This window comes from Bombina bombina, chromosome 5 (genome assembly GCF_027579735.1).
Source record: "Bombina bombina isolate aBomBom1 chromosome 5, aBomBom1.pri, whole genome shotgun sequence".
Classification (NCBI taxonomy): domain Eukaryota; kingdom Metazoa; phylum Chordata; class Amphibia; order Anura; family Bombinatoridae; genus Bombina; species Bombina bombina.
Window position 1 is genome coordinate 800,181,470 of NC_069503.1, and position 25,180 is coordinate 800,206,649.

Consider the following 25,180-nt stretch of genomic DNA (forward strand, 5'->3'; position numbering starts at 1 on the left):
CCTGAATTCTTAGCCGTTAGCTTGGCTAAATGAAAAATGGCATCAGAAATAAAGGAGTTAGCTAACTTAAGAGCTTTAATCCTGTCTAGAATATCGTCTAGCGGGGTCTCTACCTGTAGAGCCTCCTCAAGAGACTCAAACCAAAAAGCCGCTGCAGCAGTAACTGGGGCAATGTATGCAAGAGGCTGGAGAATAAAACCTTGATGTATAAAAATTTTCTTAAGGAGGCCCTCCAATTTTTATCCATAGGATCTAGGAAAGCACAACTGTCCTCGACGGGGATAGTTGTACGCTTAGCTAGGGTAGAGACTGCTCCCTCCACCTTAGGAACCGTCTGCCACGAATCCCGTATGGCGGCATCTATGGGAAACATCTTTTTGAAAGCAGGAGGGTAGAGAACGGCACACCTGGTCTATCCCATTCCTTAGTAATAATTTCCGAAAACCTCTTAGAGACTGGAAAAACATCAGTGTAAACAGGCTCTGCAAAGTATTTGTCCATTTTACACAATTTCTCTGGAACCACAATGGGGTCACAGTCATCCAGAGTCGCTAAAACCTCCCTAAGCAATAAGCGGAGGTGTTCAAGCTTAAATTTAAATGCTGTCATTTCAGAATCAGACTGAAGTAACGCCTTCCCTGAGTCTGAAATGTCACCCACAGATAGAAGCTTACCTGCCTCGGCTTCTGAGTATTGTGAGGGTATATCGGACACAGGCATTAAAGCATCAGAAAGCTCTGTATTAGTTCTAGCCCCAGAGCTGTCTCACTTTCCTTGTAGCCCTGGCAGTTTGGAGAATACCTCTGAGAGGGTAACATTCATAACTGCCGCCATGTCCTGTAAGGTAAAAGAATTAGACGCGCTAGATGTACTTGGCGTCACTTGAGCGGGAGTTATAGCTTCTGACACATGGGGAGAGCTAGATTGCATGATCTCCCTCTTTTCAGTCAGAGAATCCCCTGGAGATAAATCTTTAAGAGCCATAATATGGTCTTTATAGTTTATAGAAATATCAGTACATTTGGTACACATTCTAAGAGGGGGTTCCACCATGGCTTCAAAACATATTGAACAAGGAGTTTCCTCTATGTCAGACATGTTTAACAGACTAGTAATGAGACAAGCAAGCTTGGAAAACACTTTAATAAAGGTGAAACAGCAATTAAACAAAAACGTTACTGTGCCTTTAAGAGAAAAAAACTAGCACTTAAACTGCAAAAAATACAGTAAAATCTTTGAAATTTTTACAGTGTGTGTAAGGGACTAAAGCAACATTGCACTCACTTGCAATTGGATGATTAACCCCTTAGGCCCCAAACCGGATTGAAAAACTTTAAAAAACGTTAAAAGTCAATTGAGCACCTTGCCACAGCTCTGCTGAGGCTCCTACCTGCCCTCAAAAACGATTTTGTGCAGAAATAACCCCTTTGAAATGTTCCTCAGATGCCAGAGGAAACCTCTAGGGAAGCTGGATGTCTCAGTCTGAATTAAAACTGCGTAGTTACAGTGCTAAAATAGGCCCCTCCCACCATGTACTGGATGTTAGAAGGGCCTTAAGAAAATACCCCTAGGAGTATCTGACTAGCCATGTGGAAAATAGGCCCCAAATGAAGACTTATCTCCCTCAGAGAAAAAACGTCCTATTTATGAAATCATGTAAACGTTTTGTCACTAAGTAATATGAATATTAACATGAGTATTGCCCTGTTTTGTAAGCATGATCCCAGTCGCTGTTAAATCACTGCATCAGGCTTACCTCAAATACACAAGGCTCTGTCAGCATTTTCTAGAACTTATTCATCTATCTAGAAATAAAAATACTGAACATACCTCAAAGCAGGTAATCTGCAGACCGTTCCCCCAACTGAAGTTTTCCCATATTCTTCAGTTATGTGTGAGAACAGCAATGGACCTTAGTTACAAACTGCTAAGATCATCAAACCTCCAGGCAGAATTCTTCTTCTAATTTCTGCCTGAGAGTAAAACAGTACAACGCCGGTACCGTTTAAAAATAACAAACTTTTGATTGAAGGTAAAACTACACTAAGTCACCACATATCTCTTGATACTTCCTTTCTTGTCGAGAGTTGCAAGAGAATGACTGGGGGTGGCAGTTAGGGGAGGAGCTATATAGACAGTTCTGCTGTGGGTGTCCTCTTGCAACTTCCTGTTGGGAAGGAGAATATCCCACACGTAATGGATGAACCCGTGGACGGCTACACCTTACAAGAGAAATTAAACGTGCATGATTCCGATAGAGCAAGCAATTTTAAGACACTTTAAAATTCACTTCTATTTTTAAATGTGCTTTGTTCTCTTGGTATCCCTTGTTGAAAAAGAATACACACCTATCCTACACTAGTGATAGTTAGTTGCTGATTGGTGTGTGCACACATTTGTCTCTTGTGATTGGCTGACAAGATATGTTCATATGTTGTTCCTTCAGCAAAGGATAACAAGAGAACAAAGCAAAATTGATAATGAAAGCAAATTGGAAAGATGTTTAAAATGGTATGTTATATCCAAATCATGAACGAACATGTTGGGGTTTCCTGTCCCTTTAACTAAATAAATGCTTCTGGTATCCATACATATATAGAACATGATCTGTTTATTCCAACCACAATGGTGCATTTTCCCTCCATGTTTCCGCTTGCTGAATTATCCTACTTGGAGCTTCTTGGCCATTGGGAGGTAACTTCTAATACATACAAGGTGCAATATTGCAAGCTGCAAAACAACTCATTTTACACGCTGGTTAACCTCTGTAATCCATAAAGCCAGTTCGCTCATGGGTTTACGTAATTCCCCCATGGAAGTCAATGGAGAAGACAAATAGAAAAAAACAAAACAAAACCCTAATCTGTTGCGCAAAGCCCATGATGTATTCTCCTCAAAAAGTGTACATGTATATGCGATTATTTCATATTGCAAGAATGTTTTCTTAACATAATATGTTATATTTATTTATAAATAAATATTTCTCTATATATGTCATGATACCGCGCAACTTTTAATCTTGCCCTATTAATTTTTAGGAGCCTAGGCTGCTTGGCTATATCAGTTGCTGTTTTAAAATTTGTAAGAATATATAACCATAGTGACGCCGATTTGTTTCTAGTAATCCATTTTGTGTAAGCATACCATTTTAAGATGAGTTTATTATAGTTCATTATAAGGTAGTTATTATGCTGTGAGAAAAATATGAAGCTTAAAGTGATGGTTAAGTTACCGTAATAACTACACATTATAACAGTAAGTGTATCAAATAAACATACGTTTAATCAATTCTTACATTAATCAAGTTGTCACCTTTAAAAATCAATTCCCGAATGTCCTCAAATTCAACCCATTTTTTTTTTGGGGGGGGGTTTATCGGTGGGTCACGTTTTTGACTAATCCAACTGAAATGTCGGCCGTTAGGCGGCCGTCACTTCACGTCATCCGCCCCTTTAGTCGTAAGCGCATGCGCTATTAAAATTTTCAGAAGATGGGAAACCACGCGCGCTCCAGTGTGCATTTGGAAATAATGTTTGCAGATTAGACGCATGTGCAGTGGTTCGCAGCATCACAGATTAGTGCATGCACAGTTAGAGACTGCAGCAAGAACGCGCAGTTGAAAGACACAGAGAGCGGGTGGGAGCGCTGAAGACGGAAGTAGGGCATGGGAGGAGTCGTGAGCTAAGCGGTAGGGATTTTTAAATATAATTTTTATTAGAAAATATTGAAGTAATCTGAAACAAAACTTAGTGACTAGATTAGGTTCATATGGAGAAATGCTAGGTTGTCTTGCATAATCTCAAACTTTACCTTCACTTTAACACTTTGGGGCATATTTATCAAGCTCCGATTGGAGCTTGATGCCCCGTGTTTCTGGCGATCCTGCACGATCACCAGAAACAGCAGTTATGAAGCAGTGGTCACAAAGACCGCTGCTCCATAACCTGTCTGCCTGCTCTGAGCAGACGAACAGACATCGCCGGAAATCAACCCGATCGAGTACGATCGGGTTGATTGACACCCCCCTGCTGGTGGCCGATTGGCTGCGAGTCTGCAGGGGGCGGCGTTGCACCAGCAGTTCTTGTGAGCTGCTGGTGCAATGCTGAATATGGCGAGCATATTGCTCGCCGTATTCAGCGAGGTCTGGCGGACCTTATCCGCAGTGTCGGATCAGGTCCACCAGACCTTGATAAATATGGGCCCTAATCTCAATAATTTGTCCGATGGCCTTACTATGTCCTGGCGATGCGCCCGGATACATCATTATCTAAAACTGTTTGTTTCTCAGTACAACTCCTTTTTATTCCTTATTTTTTATGAAGTTCTTTGTTCCAAGCATACTGTATAAGATGGTGTGGCTATGATTACGTCATTGTTTAACCCCATATACTGCAACCATTGTATATAAAAGTATGTGATGCCTTATAATAAACAGAACAGTGATTAGACTTTACTTGCTGCATGTCTAAATGCTGTTTCCTGAGATCTCGCCAAGTAACACATTCAGTTCCAGGTGAAGGTGTAGAATACTGCTAAGTGTCAAGTGATACCCCTGATTATAAGATAACGCCTAACAAAATTACAAATAAAATGCTAGAGCATTTTGAATTTTTGCTATTTAGCTACTTTTAAACAATGAATTACAGAAGCCATATCAAATCAAGTGTGTGATTCACTTAATACAGCAGTTCATAAAAAAACCTAAGAAACAGTTCCCATTTATAATCACAATAAAAGATATGATACAGAAAGCACGAGGAGGAAATTAGAAGGCAAGAAACCTAAAGATAAAAAATGGGAGTTTTATATTTTTATGTCACTGAAACTCTTTATTTAAGATAGTTATCAATAAATCTCCCAAATTAAGCCAACATGCTAAGCAAAGAGTGTGCACAGAGTTACCCTAAATAATGTAGAGAAAAAAACCCACAAGAAGAGAAATCAGTTTCAATGAAAAATGTTAGACATATTAGAAATAAAGGAGATTTATGTATTTTGAAAGGTATTATTTAATGACAGGGAACACATATTTATTTCACTCATCTTGCATATAAATACTTTTCATGCACATTTACATAAATTAAAATTAGCATCTAACAGAGTATTCTTGCATGACTTCAACACAAGATAAATTTACATTTTCAATAAGCATTCCAGCACATGTTCACAGATAAGTAAATTCTCATGTGAATTATTATTCTTTGATACACTATAAAGCTTAGCAGAGAAAAGTAATATCAATGCGAGTCATATATAATGATTTTGTTAAATGGAAAAACAATAGCTAATTAGTTGCATCTCTCTAATTCTCAATTATAGAGAGAGCTAAAGATCAAAATTGCTATAGTCTTCAATAATATTAATTATAACATTTTATAATACTTTGATTACAAATCTTGGAGAAGTATATTATCCATGGCAAAGAGCCATGCTTTCTAGACTATCTGTAAAATATAATACCTAAAGTGAATATGAGTTGTGCGTTAGCCTTAAAAAGCATCGTTGAGAGGTCCCAATGCTGCTTTTTTCCTAACGCTGGTATTACGAGTCTTGCAGGTACAGGTGTACCGCTCACTTTTTTGGCCAGACTCGGAAATACCGCAAATCCACTTACGTCAATTGCGTATCCTATATTTTCAATGGGACTTGCATAATGCCGGTATTACGAGTCTTGCAAAAAGTGAGCAGTAGACCCTCTCCTGTCAAGACTGATACCACATTTAAAAGTCAGTAGTTAAAGGGACAGTCTACCATATAATTTTTATTGTTTTAAAAGATAGATAATCCCTTTATTACCCATTCCCCAGTTTTGCATAACCAACACAGTTATAGTAATATACTTTTTACCTCTGTGATTACCTTGTATCTAGGAACATTCTTCCAGCCCCCTGATCACATGACTGTGACTGTTTATTATCTATTGTCTTAAATTTAGCATTGTTTTGTGCTAAATCTTAAATAACCCCCTGTGCCTGAACACAGTGTTATCTATATGGCCCACGTGTACTTTCTGTCTCTTTGTGTTGAAAAGAAATTTAAAAAGCCTGTGATAAGAGGCAACCCTCAAAGGCTTATAAATTAGCATATGAGCCTACCTATGTTTAGTTGAAACTAAGAATACCAAGAGAAAAAAGCAAATTTGATGATAAAAGTAAATTGGAAAGTTGATTAAAATTAAAAGTCCTATCTGAATAATGAAAGTTTAATTTATACTAGACTGTCCCTTTAAGAGTTTTATGGGCTAACGCCGTAGTATAAAACTCTTAACTAAAGTGCTAAAAAGTACCCTAACACCCATAAACTATCTTCTATCTTCATCCATCCAGCGCGGAGTGGCTCCATCTTCAAGACATCCGAGCATCCTCTTCAAACGAAGTCCAACTGAAGAATGAAGGTCCCTTTAAATGACATCATCCAAGATTGCGTCCCTTGAATTCCAAATGGCTGATAGAATTCTATCAGCCAATCGGAATTAAGGTAGAAAAAATCCAATCAGCCAATAGAATGCCAGCTCAATCCTATTGGCTGATTGGAACATTTAATAGGATTGAACTTGCATCAGACAATAGGATTTTTTCTACCTTAATTCCGATTGGCTGATAGAAGTCTATCAGCCAATCAGAATTCAATGGACGCCATCTTGGATGTCATTTAAAGGAACCTTCATTCTTCAGTTGGACTTTGTTTGAAGAGGATGCTCCGCGTCGGATGTCTTGAAGATGGAGCCGCTCCGCGCCGGATGGATGAAGATAGAATATGCCGCCTGGATGAAGACTTCTGCCCGTCTGGAGGACCTCTTCTGGCCGGCTTGGATGAAGACTTCTGCCCGTCTGGAGGACCACTTCGACTGGCTTCGTTGAGGACTTAGGCCCGGCTGGGTGAAGACTTCTCAAGGTAGGGTTTTCTTAAGGGGGTATTGGGTGGGTTTTAGAGTAGGGTTGGGTGTGTGGGTGGTGGGTTTTAATGTTGGGGGGGTATTGTACTTTTTTTTTACAGGTAATAGAGCTGATTACTTTGGGGCAATGCCCCGCAAAAGGCCCTTTTAAGGGCTATTTGTAATTTAGTACAGGGTAGGGCTTTTTATTATTTTTGGGGGCTTTTTTATTTTATTAGGGAGATTAGTTAGGTGTAATTAGTTTAAAAAATTGTAATTATTTTATTATTTTCTGTAATTTAGTGGTTTTTGTTTTGTACTTTAGATTTATTATTTAACTATTAGTTATATTGTAGCTAGCTTAGGGTTTATTTTATAGGTAAGTATTTAGTTTTAAATAGGAATTATTTAGTTAATGATATGACTTTTATTTAGATTTATTTAAATTATATTTAAGTTAGGGGGTGTTAGGATTAGGGTTAGACTTAGGTTTAGGGGTTAATAACTTTATTATAGTGGTGGCTACGTTAGGGGTTAATATATGTAGTTAGGTTGCAGCGACATTGGGGGCGGAAGATTAGGGGTTAATAATATAATGCAGGTGTTGGCGATGTCGGGGGCGACGGATTAGGGGTTAATAAGTGTAAGATTAGGGGTGTTTAGACTCAGGGTTCATGTTAGGGTGTTAGGTGTAGACATAAAATGTATTTCCCCATAGGAATCAATGGGGCTGCGTTAGGAGCTGAACGCTGCTTTTTTGCAGGTGTTAGTTTTTTTTTCATCCGGCTCCTCCCCATTGATTCGTATGGGGAAATCGTGCACGAGCACGTTTTACCAGCTCACCGCTACCATAAGCAGTGCTGGTATTGAGGTGAGATGTGGAGCTAAATTTTGCTCTTCGCTCACTTTTTTGCGGCTAACGCCAGGTTTGTAAAAGCCCCTAATACCAGCGTGGTCTGTAGGTGAGCGGTGAGCTGAAACTGCTCGTTAGCACCGCACACCATTACCGACAAAACTCGTAATCTAGGTGATAGGATTTTATTAAACATAAAATAAGCACAGAGCTTGAAACGCTACATATGAATATTTTGCAAACCTTAAAGGGACGTTTTAGCAACAATAGATTGCTGTTATTTGTTATTTGAACATTTTTTATCTCCCTAATGTTCCATGGTAGCCATCAGTGAGATATGCCATGTAATGAGAGGCATATTTTCCTATAATTCACATCAATTTACTTCATCCATGAGCAAAAAGAAATGCAACATAAGCTATGACCAGTAATTCACCTAAATGGAGGAATATTGCAGTGCTACGTGTGTAAACACAATGCTTCTTGTGTAAAAGCTTACCATGAAAACCATATGACGGCTTGTATTACTATATATAAACCAACGTTTGTAATTTTGCATTGCTTCAGATTTGTTATACAAATATGTTTAAAAATACATGAAATTGCTTCCTTTTATGCTTTAGTTATATGGAATTATTATTGCAGGGTGCTTAGATGAAGAATTAGTGCCATTAAAAAACAGACAGGTACATTTTTCTGTGTGTGTGACACTGACTTGGCTCTTTTTGCCCCATTGATTCCAATGGAATTTTTCTGCAAGCTGATAAAGAGCTGCTTAGTATGATTAGGCGCAGATTTGTGTGCAAAGGTGTGAAAAATGCAAGTTTATATTGCATCTGGCAAAGTGTGGCCATGGGCATCCTGAGGAGTGGGGAAATGGGACAAACACCAACTTGAATTATGCTCTTTGTATACAAACATAAGTGACTACTATATTCACCATTTTGATGCCAACGAGCGATCCTATTTAAAATGACGTGCAGCTCGTGTGTACATTAAGCAACTATATCCAGCTGCACATGTAGTCATTGTTTTAATTGTTATTTTGCACCCCCCCCCCTCGGAAAAAAAATCTATGAACTTCCATGAGTAAGTATGGCATATGTTACAACATATGACAGTTTTTTTATGCTGGACTGTGTGATTTTATACTGGACTGTGTGATTTTATACTGGACTGTGTGATTTTATACTGGACTGTGTGATTTTATACTGGACTGTGTGATTTTGAATAACAGATGCATGAATTTCACAATGATTTTGAGAAGAAATGCCTTTTTGCTTGATGTAGAATAAAGTTGTGTGTATTTAACCCACCCAAAGGGGTTAGACACAAGCCTAGATTACAATCCAGCTGAATGACCCTCCCATAGTTTGCATTTCTATCAATTCTTCAACACCTTAAGAAGTCAATTGTTTTCAAATGTATTCAGCCTGCATGAACACGCCCTATGACCTTGCTGTAGCGAATCATGTCTGCCCAACCCTTAATAAATGGAGCTCATTGACTTCCATTAGAGGTAGTAATGACATATCCTGTAAGGGAATTGCAGATTCTTGGCATATGCATAAAGCAATCTTAAGAATTAATTTAGCTTACACTTTTCATAAAGAAATCTAGGAATCATGATGGGCTTTTTGGCTTTTTGATTATTTTCTACTGTCAAAATATATTTGTTTTTGATAAGCAACATTTATTTGCCTTTCACTAACCTCTTAATAGTGAGTTGATCAGATCTTCATTTTTAGATTGCATTACACATCATGTGTACAAATGTAATGACTAATAGCTGCTCTCTTCTGCAAATGCTCCATGAATGAGCAATTTGTCTATAATTAATCCTATTTGAGAATAATCAATTAATGCCAGCTGCCCCTCTTTTGGTGGCATTAAATCTGTATTCTGTTAATCTCAGAAATTATATTTTTGTAGTTTAAAAAAATAAATAAATACATTCTTAAACACATTGGGCCAGATTACGAGTGGAGCAGTGTTTATCATTTTTGCTCTAACGCTAACTCCACTTGAAGTAAGCTTTTTGCTGCATCGGGTAGCGCTTGAATTACAAGTTGAAAGTAAATAATGTTTTCTGTCACAAACTCGATACGTGCAAAAATTCTAATCTGGAATATCGCAAACGCATTAACATATTTGCCCATAGTAGTCAACATATTTTCCCCCTACTCAAGCGTAAACTGACATGAAAATATTAATATTTAACATTACATTGTTTTTCACATAGCAGAATATGTTCTATTTATTCATAAATAGATATTTCTACATAAATCTGATGTTTTTTGTAATATATATATATATATATATATATATATATATATATATCCTGTTGTGAATTACGAGCACTCACTGTAGCTTTAAACAAAGTTGGGGTGCTCTCAGAAATATGTAAAAGAATGTCTAGAGAGAGCACTCACCGTGAAAAAAATATTTATTATTGGAGTTAACGTTTTCGGGGAACAACCCCGTCCTCAGGCTCCTGTGGAAAAACAACAACTTGTCTGAGGATGGGGGTTGTTCCCCAAAAACGTTAACTCCAATAATAAATATTTTTTTCAAGGTGAGTGCTCTTTCTAGACATTCTTTTATATGACGATTGCAAAAACAATAAAGTTTATAGCTTACAATCGATAAGAGGAACATATGACTCTGGGACAGACGGCTCTGATGCCGAATTAGAACAACAAAAGACCAACTCTGATAAAAAGCAGCCTTTTTTAGGGGAAGGAGGAGAGGTGGTAGGAAGAGAAGGAGGGGGAATAAATTCAAACTCAGGGGAGAGACGTTATCCCTCCAGACAACGGTATCAGCAGAGCTACGACCAGGGCCAGGGGAATTACCGTCAGGGCAGCCCTAAACTAGCTGATGATGACATGCAGGTAATTAATCTATCGTTATTTAAACTAAACTACACACATATAGAGGTCCTTAAAAGAGGACTCGTTTTCTGCCCAACCAATACACTGGATAAATTCAATTTCCTAAAAGATCTACATCTCTTTGCAAGGCGAATTGTCCTGTCTCAAATAATGAACGGAAAGAGTAAACAATTAGTTGATGACGTCTCGCTCACACGGGAAAACAGGTCAGCAGTTTCAGATCTACAAGGTCTCCTTGCAGAATCTGAAGGTAGCCAATATGTTCCCTCACAGGAAGAAAATGTGGCTACAAATGTGTCTGTTCCCTCAAATCTAAAAGCTAAATCAAAATACATGCCACAGCTATCTATGGTACCGGCAGTGAATATTTTTGTAAAGCAGGTTGAAAAAGATATACTTAATCTATCCCTTACTGGCTTGGTAGATGATAATCTGAGTGGGGCAGAAAGAAAAGCCTTAAAGGACAATTCCTTAGGCTCCATAGAAATTGTTCAACAAAGGAGAAATACCTAAAACATGCATCAGAAATGGAAAAATGATTCCTGAATAGGGGATATTCAAAGAGAGTGGTGAGAGGAGCATTCAATAATGCCATGCGTGCGGACAGAGAAAAATTACTTGTGCCCACACAAAAAAGACAGATGATTCCAAAATAAGATTAGTTACTGATTATAACTGCCATTGGAATTCTTTAAAAAGTATATTAGCTAAAAACTGGCACATTCTTACTAGTAATACAGGAGTATCCAAAGAAGTAGGTGAACTTCCTAATATCACTGCCAGAAGGGCACCTAACCTAAAAGACAAGCTTGTAAGAAGGCAGTATGTATCTAAGCAAAAACAAAGTGACTGGCTTACCAAACATAGATCCTCAGGTAACTATCCCTGTGGAAAATGTGTGGCTTTTAAATATATGCGAAAGACCAAAGACTTCAGCACCAATATGGGTAAAACTTATAAACTTAAACATTTTGTGAATTGTGACACTGAAGGTGTCATTTATCTACTCTCCTGTAATTGCCCACTTTTTTATGTGGGAAAAACGAGGAGAGCGATAAAAGACAGCATCACCGAACACAGGGATTATGTAAAAAATAAAAATCCCAAAAGCAATGTTTGCCATACATTTTGAATTGGCACACAACTGCAACCCTGATTCCCTCATAGACAAAGGCATCATAAATGGCAGAGGAGGGGATAATGACAAGACCCTCCTAAGGAAGGAGTGTAGTTGGATCTCAATAGATATGTGTATGGCGAAAAAATTCGGTTCGGATCGATTTGGATTTTTTCGAATTCGGAAAAAATTTGAATTTGAATAAATTCGGCTGGATTCGGTTCGATTCGGAAATTCGGAATTCGGTGGGATATGCTGTGTATTAGACTAGTATTATGTACTGTATATTAGGTGTAACCCATAGCAGAGTGATATAACCTAATATACTGTACAATACTAGTGTAATCCATGGCCATCAGAATCTACCGAATAAATCTGAATAAATCAGAACTAATTTGGATTTATTCGGTAAATTCGTCACTATTTTCATTCGGAAATCTGAATCGATCCGAATCCCAAATTTTACGAATTCGGCCGAATTTCCGAATCGATCCGAAACGAATCGCACATATCTAGATCTCAATTCTTGAGACACAAATCCCTAATGGCCTCAACGATAAGTTGGATGTGGCCTGCTTCCTGTAACGATGTCCATGGTGATTTACAATGATATATATGTAAAAGCAAAATATACCTTTTTTCATACTATACTTAAGGCTACTAAATTGGTTTTTAAGACTCACTGATGACAAACTTAACTTGTTCTTAACATTATGTTCAAAAATGTTTTAAAGTGTTACCTGTTTCTCACTAATTATTTACTTACCTTTTATGTATAAGCATGTAAATAATTCTGTTTCAATGTAAGTGCATGACTTAGTAGTAGTATGCTATATTTTCACCTTCCAGCAGAGGCGCAATGCATCTTAAGTATAAAGCAGGATGCATGAATCAAAGCTGAATAACACCCTGACAAAGCCCGGTCTGAACTTCAGACGAGCGGGTGAAACGCGCATCGGCATTGGCTAAGGTCACGTGATGCACGCAAAATACCGCTATTGTTTGGTCCCGGTGATGAAAGTCGCTGTTCGTATGGAACCGTAAAGAGAAAGATAAGCACAGAGCTACGTGGACACTTGGAACAAAGTCTCCCTAAGCAAGGTCGTATTGAAATACAATTGTTGAGACTCGAAAATCATTATACTTGGCAATACCCGCTCTGGATGGGTGTCCCTATTGAGGGAATTTCTGGTATCTGAGTCACAATTGGTAATGATATGGTTCAAGTGCACTGTTCTTGACACTACTATTTGAATCTTGGATGAATAAGTCTCTGCTGGGGATCATACATTTCTGGCTAAGACTATGCACTAATGAACTTGCTTTGGCTTATGCTCGCTCAAATCTTGCAATACTGACATGCTGCATATACTTTTGCTCTAACAATCTTGCATCCTGTCTACAGGCTTTCTTTTTGAGCTTTGCATGTATGATGTTGCTATAGGAAATAACAAGTACACATATTAAGTACTTGTAACTCTGTGCATTCTTGTCTCGCTATGTAAATATTTAGGGGGCCCACTTTCCTGTCTACTTAGATCCCATATACGTACCTGCACAGCGCTATACCCCTTTACTTAGGAGTGCTGACGGCAGCAGGGTGTAGTAGGACTAGAGGTGGTCTCCCTTGATATAAGAAAGTATACTCTGTATCAATAACTTATAACATACTGTATTTGCAAGCATATAACCTTTTACTAACTATTTCACAGAGTTTATAATCTTGGCCTCTTAGATCCCATTTATTACCTGCCCAGGATATACCTCCTAGCTTCCATTATAGGGGGTTCTGTGTGCAGCAGTGTGTAGTAGGCTAATTTATACTTCTGTGACTTTTGTGAAATATTCTATGTACTTTCACTGATTACTTTAGCTGTTTTTGCGTGTACCCCTGACCGGTCTGGTTTTATAATTGATTTTGTCATCGGTGGGTTTGAACTGCATATATTAATGCTTATGAACATCACTACTTTCTTGCATGACTTTGCCCTCCCGGTGCAGAGGATGTACCCTTTTCACGATTAAAACTACTAATTAATGTTACAAAGTGTTTGTGAGTTTTTTGTAAAAAGAGTGATGAAATCCCTTTTTTACCAGGATTACGTTCCTGGAACTTTCTCTTGTTTGCACATGACATAAATTTTAAAGGGTCTGCACCACATTGTAATTTTTATATTGCATATGGCAGCTGTGCCTAATAGCAATTGATCTAACTGAAACTCAAATAGCAATATATATACAGGGAGTGCAGAATTATTAGGCAAGTTGTATTTTTGAGGATTAATTTTATTATTGAACAACAACCATGTTCTCAATGAACCCAAAAAACTCATTAATATCAAAGCTGAATAGTTTTGGAATTAGTTTTTAGTTATAGCTATTTTAGGGGGATATCTGTGTGTGCAGGTGACTATTACTGTGCATAATTATTAGGCAACTTAACAAAAAACAAATATATACCCATTTCAATTATTTATTTTTACCAGTGAAACCAATATAACATCTCAACATTCACAAATATACATTTCTGACATTCAAAAACAAAACAAAAACAAATCAGTGACCATTATAGCCACCTTTCTTTGCAAGGACACTCAAAAGCCTGCCATCCATGGATTCTGTCAGTGTTTTGATCTGTTCACCATCAACATTGCGTGCAGCAGCAACCACAGCCTCCAAGACACTGTTCAGAGAGGTGTACTGTTTTCCCTCCTTGTAAATCTCACATTTGATGATGGACCACAGGTTCTCAATGGGGTTCAGATCAGGTGAACAAGGAGGCCATGTCATTAGATTTTCTTCTTTTATACCCTTTCTTGCCAGCCACGCTGTGGAGTACTTGGACGCGTGTGATGGAGCATTGTCCTGCATGAAAATCATGTTTTTCTTGAAGGATGCAGACTTCTTCCTGTACCACTGCTTGAAGAAGGTGTTTCCAGAAACTGGCAGTAGGACTGGGAGTTGAGCTTGACTCCATCCTCAACCCGAAAAAGCCCCACAAGCTTATCTTTGATGATACCAGCCCAAACCAGTACTCCACCTCCACCTTGCTGGCGTCTGAGTCGGACTGGAGCTCTCTGCCCTTTACCAATCCAGCCACGGCCCATCCATCTGGCCCATCAAGACTCACTCTCATTTCATCAGTCCATAAAACCTTAGAAAAATCAGTCTTGAGATATTTCTTGGCCCAGTCTTGACGTTTCAGCTTGTGTGTCTTGTTCAGTGGTGGTCGTCTTTCAGCCTTTCTTACCTTGGCCATGTCTCTGAGTATTGCACACCTTGTGCTTTTGGGCACTCCAGTGATGTTGCAGCTCTGAAATATGGCCAAACTGGTGGCAAGTGGCATCTTGGCAGCTGCATGCTTGACTTTTCTCAGTTCATGGGCAGTTATTTTGCGCCTTGGTTTTTCCACACGCTTCTTGCGACCCTGTTGACTATTTTGAATGAAACGCTTGATTGTTCGATGATCACGCTTCAAAAGCTTTGCAATTTTAAGAGTGCTGCATCCCTCTGCAATATATCTCACTATTTTTTACATTTCTGAGCCTGTCAAGTCCTTCTTTTGACCCATTTTGCCAAAGGAAAGGAAGTTGCCTAATAATTATGCACACCTGATATAGGGTGTTGATGTCATTAGACCACACCCCTTCTCATTACAGAGATGCACATCACCTAATATGCTTAATTGGTAGTAGGCTTTCGAGACTATACAGCTTGGAGTAAGACAACATGCATAAAGAGGATGATGTGGTCAAAATACTCATTTGCCTAATAATTCTGCACACAGTGTATATATATATATATATATATATATATATATATATATATATATATATATATATTATATATGTATACATATATACACAGAGTATATATATATATATATATATTTATATTTATATCCTAGCCTCTGAGGAAGAAGGGTGTAAGACGAGATCCCTTTGAAATGCGTTAGGACACTATCTTTCCATTTGCAGAAGTGCTCTCTTTACAAAAAGGATGTTTTTATAACTTCAGTAGCTGTACAAGGCACTGTATATGTTTTTAAATGCTCTGAATTACCTCATATCGTATTGAGGTCTTTTATTGTAAGCACATAATCGATTGAAATAAAGTATAGTGTAACTTTCACAAACAGGATTGCACTATTATTCTCTCTCTTTTTGTGGTTCTATATGACATACGTTTGGAGAACGCCTTTTTGGAGGAGTAGCAGCGAGTTTTAAAGACATCGATAGACGATACTGAACTGTATCCCCAAGGGTTTTCCCTCTCACTACGCGGCACTTACCTCATAGGATTGAGGTGAAGGAGTGTGAGTAAACTCCCAAAGGGAGCCGTGATTGCCTTTCTGTTTATGATTAAGAAGAGTTTGACATAGCTTTTGTTTTTATCTTTATTCTGGTTCTAAGAAGGACACAATATAAGTGACTTTCCACACTACTATTACAGCTTGCTAATTGTTTCTACTGTATCTACTAAGTGTTATATGTTATATTTTACAGTGTGACTAATTTTTTTTTTTTTTTTTTAATTTATATATTGATCTAGTTTGTATGCACACAATATGCTATATATTCTGTATTTTTTGTAAAAGGTCTCATATGTTTCATATGTAATTATTTTACTTAGAACATTGGATCCATGAATTCATTTTTCTACTGAAAATATTTTCTTATATATCTTGGAATTTTTATAATTCTTCTTTTCATTGCCTCACACTACATATCTTAGATTAACATCTTTGATAAGCTTATTTTAGCCGTTATACCACAATATAGGTTGCGCCACTAGAGTTACCCCTTGTATGTTTTATTGTTAGTCTTTTCACCTTTCCCATATTATTTAGATACAATTACTTTTCTCTATCTGGTGATAGGGTAGTAGGGGTCCTTACCACCTAGATAGTCACTCTAAGGCTGCAATTCCACCTATATTTTCCTACTAGGTTATATCCAGCGCCATCCCTATACACATCTTCCACTCTCATATATTTATATCTATATACAGATATATTAAAAAATACTTAGAACATATTCTGCTATGTGCAGAACAGAACATTGGAATGTGAAGTATTTACAGTAAATACAGTAAATACACAGTATAACACTTTATTAAATATTAACATTGCATATATATGCTGTTACATGTTTTCATCTACTTTACTTCAAAGGGCTCCAATGCACATATACAGGTATATATATATATATATATATATATATATATATAATATTATTATCATGTATTTGTAGAGCGCAAACAGGTTCCGCATGGCTATGAACATGGTGGTATATAAAAAACAACTACAGGGATCAAATGGGTAGCGGGTCCTGCCATGAGTTGCACTGTTGTAGTCGGTTCATTTGAAGGTGAACTACAAACAGCTGGGCTCATAGGCTAGTTAGTGTAGGTTGCATGCGTCCCTGAATAGTAGAGTCTTCAGGGAGCATTTGAAGCTTTTAAAACTAGGGGAGAATCTTGTGGAGCGAGGCAGAGAGTTCCATAAGATGGGAGCCAGTCTAGAGAATGTGAGGAGGTAACAAGAGAGGAAGAGAGTAGGAGATCATGAGTGGAGTGAAGGGGATGGGAGGAAGAGTATCTGGAGACAAGGTCTGAGATGTAGGGGGGAGCAATGCAATTGAGGGCTTGGTGTGTCGGAGTGAGAATTTTGTGTTTAATCCTGGAGGCAAGAGGATGCCAGTGAAGGGATTGGCAGAGAGGTTGCGGCAGATGAAGAATGACGTGTAAGGAGAATAAATTAAAAAAAACTTTAGCAAACTTAAACTTCACCATTGGGTGGTGTACTCACCCTTTCAATTTGACAAATATATACACCCTTTTCGGATCTACATGCAAATTGGACACATTGCGATACCCATACTTTTGTTTGTTTGCTGTTCCACCAAAAGTGATACAAGAGCCTGTATCCAGTGAGCCACGTACCAGACCTTCGGGTTTGCCACTATGAGGTTCCAGTGAGCTGACCGCTGCAAGTGTCAGCCGGATTATCTGCACCTACTTATCTTGGGTGCCATCACAAACTGTGAATGTGATTCTTATGTCTCAGGAATATTGTTAGTCTTACATACATGGGTACGCTATGAGGTGCCCCTTCTCCCCTTTTGTCTTTCATGCACAGATTAACCTCTACACCTGTGGTTACAAGGGGAGCAGCTTCTCAGCGATAACCAAGATTTTTTCATAACACAGACTTTGGGACTAATTTTCCTCTGCAATCTGTAAACCTCATTATGTTTTAGATGCCATTATCGGTATAAATTGACACCGCATATTCACACTAGTGGTACACTTTAGACCTTCCATAATAATACAGAGTACAATACATATATTACATTCCATTATACACTATTTTCAGTGTCCTTTTTTTCCACTCCCATTATGATATTATAGTAGAAGTTGCGAGCCCCCAAGAAAAAAGTAATATTTTTTCACAACGTTTTGAAAACAGTATTTTGCCTGCTTCATTTTAAAGCTGCTCAAATGTGTGTATATATATATATATATATATATATACACAGGTAGCCCTCAGTTTACGCCGAGGTAAGGTTCCAGGAGGAATGGTTGTAAATCGAAACCATTGTAAATTTAAACCCAGTTTATAATGTAAGTCAATGGGAAGTGAGGGAGTTAGGTTCCAGGCCCCTCTCAAAATTGTCATAAGTAACACCTAATAAATTATTTTTAAAGCTTTGAAATGAAGACTTTAAATGCTAAACAGCATTATAAACCTAATAATATAGATTGTATCATTATCAAACTAAGTTTAATGAACAAAAACATTTGCTAAACATCACTTAATAAAATAATTACACAACAGACTGCATTATCATCAAACTAAGTTTAATGAACAAAAACTTTTTTTACTTGCATTTTTCTGCAATCAGTTCTCTGCATTGTCAGCATGTTAGATAATATTGGGTCAGCACCTATTCTATGCATTTCAATCTGCAGTGATTAATAAGCAGTTAGGCACTCTCACCTATTTTCCTACTAGGTTATATCCAGCGCCATCCCTAAACACATCTTCCACTCTCATATATTTATATCTATATACAGATATATTTAAAAATACTTAGAACATATTCTGCTATGTGCAGAACAGAACATTGGAATGTGAAGTATTTACAGTAAATACAGTAAATACACAGTATAACACTTTATTAAATATTAACATTGCATATATATGCTGTTACATGTTTTCATCTACTTTACTTCAAAGGGCTCCAATGCACATATACAGGTATATATATATATATATATATATATATATATATATATATATATATATATATATATATATATATATATATATATATATATATAATATTATTATTATTATCAGGTATTTGTAGAGCGCAAACAGGTTCCGCAGGGCTATGAACATAGGTGGTATATAAAAAACAACTACAGGGATCAAATGGGTAGCGGGTCCTGCCGTGAGTTGCACTGTTGTAGTCGGTTCATTTGAAGGTGAACTACAAACAGCTGGGCTCATAGGCTTACATGCTATGGGGTGTAAGGGGATAGCAGTGAAGATAGGAAAGTTAGTGTAGGTTGCATGCGTCCCTGAATAGTAGAGTCTTCAGGGAGCACTTGAAGCTTTTAAAACTAGGGGAGAATCTTGTGGAGCGAGGCAGAGAGTTCCATAAGATGGGAGCCAGTCTAGAGAATGTGAGGAGGTAACAAGAGAGGAAGAGAGTAGGAGATCATGAGTGGAGTGAAGGGGATGGGAGGAAGAGTATCTGGAGACAAGGTCTGAGATGTAGGGGGGAGCAATGCAATTGAGGGCTTTGTGTGTCAGAGTGAGAATTTTGTGTTTAATCCTGGAGGCAAGAGGATGCCAGTGAAGGGATTGGCAGAGAGGTTGCGGCAGATGAAGAATGACGTGTAAGGAGGATGAGCCTGGCAGAGGCATTCATTATGGATTGTAAAGGAGCTAGGGGGCAGCTAGGGAGACCAGAGAGGATGAAGTTGCATTAGTCAAGGCAGGAAAGGATGAGAGAGTGGATTAAAATCTTAGTTGTGTCTAAAAAAAAAAGTCTAATTTTAGCGATGTTTTTAAGGTGGAAGCGGCAGGCTTTAGCCAAGGACTGAATTTGAGGAGTGAAAGAAAGATCTGAGTCAAGTGTGACCCCCAAGACATTTGGCATGTGAGGTTGAGGTAATGATGGAGTTATCAACAGTTATAGAGACATGGGGGTGGAGATTTTGGAAGAAGGGTGGAAAATAAGGAGCTCAGTTTTGGAGAGATTTAGCTTGAGGTAGTGAGAGGACATCCAAGATGAGATATGAGAGAGACAGTTAGTGACACGGGTTAGCAAGGAAGGAGATAGTTCTGGTGCAGAGAGGTAGATTTGGGTATCATCGGCATACAAATGATAATGAAAACCATAGGACTTTATTAAGGAACCTAATGAGGACGTGTAGATTGAGAAGAGAAGGGGATTAAGGACAGAACCTTGCGGTACCCCAACAGAAAGAGGTAACAGGGCAAAGGATGCCCCAGAGAAGGCTACACTAAAGGTACGGTTAGTCAGATAGGAAGAGAACCTAGAGAGAGCTGTGTTGTAGATGCCAAAGGATTGGAGAGTATGGAGCAAAAGAGGGTGGTCAACAGTATCAAAGGAGGATAAGTAAAGAGAAGTGGCTTTTGGATTTTGCTGTAAGTAGGTCGTTGGTAACCTCAACAATTGCTGTCTCTGTTGAGTGAAGGGGCGAAATCCAGATTGCAGTGGGTCAAGGAGAGAGTTGTAATGTAAGGCAATGGGATAGATGTGCATATACTAGCTTTTCAAGAATCTTTGAGGCAAGAGGGAGTAGGGAAATAGGGCAGTAGTTGGATAGGGAGGTTGGATCGAGAGAAGGTTTTTTGAGGATAGGTGTGACTAATGCATGTTTAAGAGATGTGGGAACTATACCAGTGCTGAGGGAGAGGTTGAAGATGTGTGTGAGTATAGGAGTAAGGGTAGAAAAGAGGGAGGGGAGTAGTTGTGAGGGGATGGGTTCGAGGGGACAGGTAGTGAGGTGAGAGGATAGTATAAGGGCAGAAACGTCTTCCTCTGTAACAGATGCAAAATAGCTAAATTTATGGATACGTGGGTTTTGGATTATTGTGAGCTTTTGAAGGGGTGGGAGATCTGTAGTATTTTGAGAGCTGATTTAATTTCTGATGGAGTCGATTTTGTTGTTGAAGTAGCTAGCAAAAGCTTGAACTGAGAGAAAAGTTGTGGTGAGAGGTGTGGGTGGGCGGAGAAGATTATTGTATGTGGAGAACAGATGTTTTGGGTTTGAAGAAAGAGTGGAGAAGTATTATTGCTTATATAGATTAAGGGCTGAATAGTAAGAGTTCAAGATGAACTTATAGTGAAGAAAGTCAGCAAAACTCTGAGATTTCCTCCAGTGTCGCTCAGCAGTATGGGAACATCTGCGTAGGTACCGTGTCAGAGGAGTATGCCAGGGCTGAGGATGAGTGTATGTTTTATATGGTAGGTGATACCAGATTATCAAGGACCAATGTAAGGGTGGAGTTATAGTGGCAGATAGATTCATCAGGACATATATGTAAGTATATGTATGTATTTATATTAGGGTTGCACCGATACCGATACTAGTATCGCTATCGGTACCAGTACCAAGTACTTGCATGTGTACTTGTACTCGTGCAAATGCACCGATACTTAAACCGATACCTCCACTTACTACCCATATGCTATCTTGTGGAATTTTTTTCAAACTGCATGTTCCCATTTCATTTAAAGCTGAAGTGGAGACTAAACTAAAAATTGTTTACTACTGTTCTGCCAATACAAATTGCTCTTATTTGTATTATTGTAGGAGAGATCACTGTACTGCGTTCAGACAAACCCTTGAAGTACTGGGCAGTTAATAAACTGAGATTTCCAGCTCTGGCTAAAATGGCCCAAAAATATTTTTCTGCCCTATGCAGTAATGTGGAAAATTGAACCTCCTTACTGATAGCAAAAAGAGACTTATAGCTGAACATGCAGAGATGCTTCTGTTCTGTTACTTAAAAAGAACTTGCCACTAACTTTTGAAAAATTATTCTAATTGCTAGTTCTCATCTTGCACAATTATGTTCAAAACATACTGTACTCTGAGGAACATCTTAGCTTATATAATTGCAGGAAGAGTACTCATAGGAAAAATTAAGTTAATCCCAATGAACACTCATCCTGCAATTATAGGACTAGATTTAGATTACATTTGATTGGCAAGCTTTACCAATGCTCTGTTCACATTTCCAACTCCATAGCCTTTAAAGGAGTAGGACGTGTAATGAGAGCATTTTGTAAAGCTTACCAGTCAAATGTAATCTAGCCCATAGTGTTGTTCACCATGATTATACAATATTCTGTTATTGTTGTTGTTAATAAATTTTATTGTAATATTTTTATTTCTAAACATGTTCTGTGACAAATAAAACCTGTTTTATTATTTCATAATGTCTTTTGAGCTACAGTCCTTCATAATCATAAAGAAGGAATCTTAAATAATTAGTCTGTATTGTGCTTGGTAAACTGTCACATGAAAAAAAGTAAAAATCGGTAATTGGTATCGGCGAGTATTTGAAAACAAGTATCGGTACTTGTACTCGGTCTTAAAAAAATGGTATCGGTGCAACCCTAATTTATATGTGTATATATTGTCTGTAAATACATATATACACATATAAATACAAAATGCATATGTACATATATATATATATATATATATATATATATATATATATAGACATGTATATGTATGTAACTATGTTAAAACTCTTCTCCTGCTTTTTTTTGTTCTCGCACCTGAGACCTGTTTGAGCCCTTATAACTTTTTTGTGCAATATTTTTTAAAATAATTTTTATTAGACAGTGTTATGACGATAAATCAAAGTAAACAGTGCTCCGCTGACTCCCCAATCCGAACTGCTAACGGTGAGTAAACAGGTATAAGGCAATGGTCTCACCTTCTCCGGCTATTTCCACAGTCTCACCCGTCTATTCGCGGTCAATCCTTAGCCTCGACTCTTCGCTACACCACGCTTCCAGGGCGTGGGATTCCTCCGATGGCGTCTGATGTCACTTGACACGTGAACCTGTCTGACCAATAGAGGGACGGACTTGGTTTGCCTATTGGACCAAATGCCGACTGTTGTGAAAACTTTAATTCCCCTCACCGATCCTGGCAGTAAAGTAAGTGTAAAGCCTCCGGAGCTCCAACGGGTAATAAGGGCTGTTAGCCCAATTGCAGCAGACAACGGCCCTCTCCTCTGCCGTAGTAGTACAAAAAGAAACAGAATGCTGCTAAAAATAAAACGTTAATTTATTGGATATTATTAAAACTTGATGCAAACATGCAGTAACAAGTGCTTAAAACAGCTGTTCATGTCATAAACAGGCCAGTCTGACGCGTTTCGGCTGATTCACCTTATTCATAGACTCAATATTCTGAATTCACCTGTGGAGCTATATAATCCCCCTCACAATCTCATTGGTTGCCTGTAGACAAGAATAAACTCCCTCCTCCCCTTAGCTCGTCCGTTATTGGTTTTGTGTACTCCCACTTTCTTCATGTCCTCCCTATCAATTCGATTACAAAAGATATATACACTTATAGTGACCCTTACACGTCAGCCAACTGCTAGCTTTCTTGGGTTTCTTTAACATTTTTTAAAAAAATTCTATTTTTCTGAAGAGAGTCCAGAGAGTGAAAATACCCTGAAGACTAATGAAAGACACATCATGAATGATTGTTTTCTATATAAAGACACAATTGATTTACTGACATTAAGCCAATTGGAGAAGGAAAGCAGAGACACCATTACAGAGAAAGGAAGCCACATAGGTTTTAAAACTAGATCCAAATTTTATCCCACCCATTTTAGAGGTGAGGCATTGGAGAGCTTCCACAAAAGGGTGGAGGAGGATCTTATTAAATTAAAATCAGAAAGTGGCAAGCAAAGACATAATCTTACACATGCAGAACAAACAGGACTGCAGAGATTGAAAGATAGACAGGGCATAGTTATCAAAAATGCAGACAAGGGCGGCACCATAGTTGTCATGTCAGAAATGAATTACATACAAGAGAGGCCCGAGCAAGGATTCGGGAGCACCTTAATGATATAGAGAAAGACAAGACCACTACAGGGGTTGCAAAGCACTTTCTTTATGAACATCAGGGTAATGTCAGTACCTTCAGGTGGATGATTATTGACGTAATAAAGAAAAAATCGAGAGGGGGTGATAAGGTTCAAGAGCTCTTCCACAGGGAGGCTTATTGGATCTTTACACTAAATACACGGAGACCAGCCGGTATGAACATAACAGATGATATCATCAGTTTCTGGGAAAAGTGAAGATACAGCTATAGTGCCCGATTAGTATTTACAAATATAGGGACACTTAGAACCAGTTACAATGACAAAAGGTCAGTATCATATACGGGGTCAACATGACTGAAATATCAAATTTCCCTTTTCTTGAGTTTAACACCTTTTAGTCTACATCTCAAATTTATATTTAACATACAGCAGGCATTATAGTTGATCCCCTTAGAAATTGTGTAGCTGAGCACAGAGGGTAGATAAATTAGACTATTTAAGATGCCTGAATATATAGCAGTATTGATTTTGGTAAAAACAGCCTAAACATCAATCATGACTAATTGAAATGGTTAAATAAATTAAGTATAGCACTCAGAGCTGACACACATAGTTCAGATTGTAGCTATTGGTAGACAAATCAAGAATATGAGAGTGAGACATTTCGGTACATCATGATGATAATGGTTATTGAAATAATGAGCATGAGTAGATGATGTTAAAGAATGTGGTTTTATGAATAGATAATTCCCAAGAGATCTGTGTGGGTGTGTGTGTATTTTATGGGGGGTGAGCGGACACTTCGCGGAAAGTGGTATTCAATCCACAGTGCGGATTTTTACAGCCTTAGTAGCTTGTGCACAGGAGGCGCAACCCCGGTTTATGAACACACACATAGACAGACTAAGTAAATGGGATAATATATACCACTATTTATGCATGTTAATAAAAGAGAACTGATTCTATCTCAGCATTATTATATATATCTTTTGTAATCGAATTGATAGGGAGGACATGAAGAAAGTGGGAGTACACAAAACCAATAACGGACGAGCTAAGGGGAGGAGGGAGTTTATTCTTGATGCTATGGTATCTAACAGCGCTTACACAATGTTCCTACTAGCTCCTAGGTATTAAAGGGTACCTAGCTAACCCTTAAAATGAGGTCTATAGAATAAGAAAGGGACCTGGGAGCGCCAAAAATTAGGCAGAGGAACTTAAATGACATATGGCTGATAAATAACGTATTAAGATCCTCAATATAATGGATAATACAGATAATCCAGTATCGTTAAAAATATGTGCAAAAATG